A 5,000-nucleotide genomic window follows, 5' to 3' on the forward strand; every position below is an offset into this window, starting at 1 on the left:
CAGAAAATATAGGGAGGAGTAAGCAGAGACTGATAGATTCATAGATATCGAGATAGACAGGGGTAGAGGGAAAGAAGTGGGGACCCATAGTGATAGATATATGGATGAGGAGCTGAAAACTTCCTGACTTTAAGAGTATCGAGAAAGACCTGTTTATGGGCCCAACCTTCCGAGTTCTTTCACAGGGCTAAGAAAAATTGAAGGACCGTTGCAATGAGTTAGGGAATTTGAGAAGGGGATATGTTGATTGAAATCATAATTAACTGATCCGTAGGAGTGGCTGTGTGGTAAGTAGCTTGCTTACGAACCACATGGTTCTGGGTTCAGTCCCACTGCGTAGCACCTTGGGCAAGTGTCTTCTACTACAGCCTCGGGCCGACCAAAGCCTTGTGAGTGGATTTGGTAGACGGAAACTGAAAGAAGCCCGTCGTATATATGTATATATATATATATATATATATATATATGTATGTGTGTGTGTGTGTGTGTGTGTGTGTGTGTGTCTGTGTCTGTGTTTGTCCCCTCTCCCATCGCTTGATAGCCGATGGTGGTATGTTTACGTCCCCGTAACTTAGTGGTTCGGCAAAAGAGACCGATAGAATAAGTGCTAGGCTTACAAAGAATAAGTCCTGGGGTCGACTAGAAAGGCGGTGCTCCAGCATGGCCGCAGTCAAATGACTGAAACAAGTAAAAGAGATCTTTCTGTGTTTTCTTTTACCCGAAGCCAGGAACTTTTCAGCATTCACCACGTAGTAGGAAAAGTCGTTGCTGTTGTTGTTGGTGGTGGTGGTAGTGGTGGAGGGAATTGTTTAATAAAAAGGTGGCAGCCATATTGTATCTGAGTTGAAAGAAACCAAGGTATGGAGAGGGACGACGTAATCTCAGTTAAATAAGAGCAGAAAGGGGATTAGTGAAATAAAAATTTAAAAACAAAACCCCATCATGGATTGCAGTGTATATCATGTAAGATTAAAAGAGATTAAGGTCATCCCCTTTTTACACTATATTCCAATGTCTCTCCTTCTCTCACATACACACTCTCTCTCTCTCTCTCTCTCTTTCTCTCCCTCTCGTATTTCTTCTCTGCTTCTCTCTCTTTGTCTGTCTATCTCTTTGCCTCAGCCTCTCTATCTCCCTCCTTCTCTTTTTCTATCTGCCTGTCTCTCCATCTTTCTTTTCTCTTTCCCTCTCCCTCCCTCTCTAACGCTCTCTCTCCCTCACTCTTTCAATTTTCCTCCATTTCTCTATCTTTCCTTCAACCTCTCTTTCTCCCCTCTCTCTTTAGCCCTTCTCTCCTCCTCTTCTCCCTCTTCCCCCTTTCTCTTCACTTTTCTCTCTTCCCTATCTCCCTCTCTCTTTCTCTTTCTCTCTCTTTTTCCCATTCACCATCTGCCCATCTCTCTTCCTCTCCTCCACCCCCCCCCCCCCAAACCACACAGTATCTGTCTCTTCTCTCTTTCCTCCTCCTCTCTACCTCTCTCTTTCTCATTCACACACTACCATTCCCTCTCTTTCTCTTTCTCCTTCTCTCACTCATCCTCCCACAGCCAACCTCCTACCACCCACTCCTTTTCCCTTTTCTATCTCCTTCTTCCTCTTCTTTTCCTTTCTTCTTCACCCTTTACCTTACATTAACACCTGACATCTGTTTCTCATTGTCTTTTGTTCCTTAAAGATGGTAATTTCTCTTAATCATTCAAGTCTCTCCATTATTATTATTATTATTATTATTATTATTATTATTATTATTATTATTATTATTATTATTATTATTATTTATTGTTATTATTGTTATTACTATCATCATTATTATTATTATTATTATTATTATCATTATTATTATTATTATTATTATCATTATTATTGTTATTATTGTTATTATTGTTATTATTGTTATTATTATTATTATTATTATTATTATTATTATTATTATTATTATTATTATTATAATTATTATTATTATTGCTGTTGTTGTTTTTTGTCTTGCTTTTAATTTCTTTTATTATGTCTTTGTTAAATTTCTTTTATGGGTTTTTTGTTCGCTGTCACACGGAGGCACATATAGGCGCAGGCGTGGCTGTGTGGTAAGATGCTGGATTCCGAATCACGTGGTCCTGGGTTCAGTCCCACAGCATAGTAACTTAGGAAAGTGTCTTCTACTGTAGCCTCGGGCAAACCAAAACCATTTAATGAATTTCTTACTCGGAAACCGAAAGAATCCTCTTACACACACACACACACACACACAAGCATGTGTGTGTGTGTGTGTAGTGTCACAACATTTATACAGAAGTTACATAAACAAATATATTTTAGAGATACCATCTCATAACACTTTATTTTATTTTATTTTATTTTTGTTTTGCTGTTGTTGCATTTTTCCCGATATTAGCCAAAAAAACAAGGTCTGTACATGTGTGTACATACAATTATGCTTGGCTTGGTTTTGTAAATGTTTACGAATAGTCCTCCGCGGCTATGGATAAGCATTTGCTATGCTTATAAGGTCATAATAAGAGCGAAACAGCCGGAATAACAGTGACCAACTCCTACACTGTAACATTCGTTCTCCAACATCTAACATTACAAAGCAGGAACTTCCTCGATACGATTTGAACTCAGGAGGGAAATCTTCGCCTCTATCAAGTTCCATGGAATTTGTTCGACGCGCTAATATTTTTTGCCTCTCATCGATCGTGTTATACTGAGCTCTACCGAAGATGTAATTTTCAAATTCTCAAATATAAGATCAAATTTTGGGGCGGAGGAACGTCGACCTGAGCTGGACTTGGTCTCAGAACGTGAAGAATGCGCGTCTAAAATACATGAAACCATTTTGTTCGACGCTCTTTCGTTGTGATGTGTTCTTACAATCAATTACAACCCTTTTTTTATCGTAATATCGGTTTCAAATTTTGGCACTAAGCCAGCAATTTCGCGGATGGTGGGGGAAGTCGATTGCATTGGCTGTTGTACTCACCTGGTACTTATTTTATCGATCTCGAAAGGATGAAAGTCAAAGTCGTCCGCGGCAAAATTTAAACTCAGAACGTAAAGACGGACGAGACGCAACTAAGCATTTAGACCGGTGCGCTAACCATTTCGCCAGCTTGGCGCCATAATCAATGAAATTAATAACCGTTTCTACTATAAGCGTCAGGCCTAAAATTTGGGGTGAGGGGTCAAGTCGGTTACATCGAAATCAGGGCTCAACCGGTATTTATTTTATCAACCCCGAAACGATGGAAAACAAGAAAAAGAAAACAAAAAGAAAAAAAAAACAGGAGTGGCTGTGTGGTAAGTGGTTTGCTTACTGACCACATGGTTCTGGGTCCAGTCCCAATGCGTTGCACCTTGGGCAGGTGTCTTCTACTATAGCCTCGGGCCGACCGAAGCCTTGTGAGTGGATTTGGTAGACGGAAACTGAAAGAAGCCCGTCGTATATATGTATATATATATATATATATATATATATATATATATATATACATAAGTGTATGTGTTTCTTTGTCTGTTTGTCTGTGTTTGTGCCCACGAACATCGCTTGACAACCGATGCTGGTGTGTTTACCTCCCCGTAACTTAGCGGTTCGGCAAAAGAGAACGATAGAGTAAGTACTAGGCTTTCAAAGAATAAATCCTGCGGTCGATTTGCTCGACTAAAGGCGGTGCTCCAGCATGGCCGCAGTCAAATGACTGAAACAAGTAAAAGGGAGTCGGTCGATGTCAGCGTAATTCGAACTCAGAACGCAAAGACGGGCGAAATGTTGGTTAGAATTTTTGTCCAACGTGCTAACGTTTCTTATTTCTTTACTGCCCAAAAAGGGATACACACAGAGGGGGGGGGTGGACAAACAAGGATAGACAAAGGGATTAAGTCGATTATATCGACCCCAGTGCGTAACTGGTACTTAATTTATCGACCCCCGAAAGGATGAAAGTCAAAGTCGACCTCGGCGGAATTTGAACTCAGAACGTAGAGTCAGACGAAATACCGGTAAGCATTTCGCCCGGCGCGCTAACGATTCTGCCAGCTCAGCGCTTCTTCCGATATCGTAATATTAATTACAATGACAGCATGCAAGCTACCAAAATAATTAGTTTGTATATTATACTAGTTACCATGACAACGGAGTCGACTGTGACATTATACTGTTATGTGATGTTATGTTGCTGTGACAACGTCATGATTGCAACCGACGCATGGAGACAGTCAGCCATGGCTTAGCAGCCGGCGGTAGCCGTCGTCATCACAGTGGTGGTGGATGTGTAGTAAGTGATGGCGGCGACGGGCGTTGGCGTTTGGCGATTCGGTAGTTAAGCTGCCACTACCGCTGCTGCTGCCGCTACCACCACTACTACTACTACTACTACTACTACTACTACTACCACCACCACCACCACCACATTCCACCACCACCACCACCACCACCACCACCACCACCACCACTACTACTACTACTACTACTACCACCACCACCACCACCACCACCACTACTACTACTACTACGATGAACGCGTACACATTGATGTTGTTCTTGAGGATTTATTTGACACCGGTTTTTAAGCGAAGGGAGAAGGACAAACGCACATACATCCACGATATACATAGCTGGTAAATTAGGAGAGTGGCTGCATGACTTCCTGAACGGTAGAAGTCAGACAGTTGCAGCCAATGGAGAACTATCTAGGGAAACACAAATATTGAGCGGTGTTCCACAAGGAACTGTTCTGGGGCCACTACTGTTCATAGTGGCCCTTCTGGACATGCCCACGGTCACTCGGAGAGCCACTGTCACTAGCTATGCTGATGACACAAAGATATCTCAGGCAATAAAGAATCCTGATGATATTGTAAGCCTGCAGAATGACCTAAATGCAATATATGAGTGGGCAGAGCAAAATAATAAGCAGTTCAATGCAAAAAAATTTCAAGTACTGCGCTACAAGACCACAAGCACCTCCCGACTGGCATACACAGGGCCTGGAGGTACTGCAATC

This window comes from Octopus bimaculoides, chromosome 8 (assembly GCF_046866305.1).
Source record: "Octopus bimaculoides isolate indiv1 chromosome 8, ASM4686630v1, whole genome shotgun sequence".
In the NCBI taxonomy this organism is placed as follows: domain Eukaryota; kingdom Metazoa; phylum Mollusca; class Cephalopoda; order Octopoda; family Octopodidae; genus Octopus; species Octopus bimaculoides.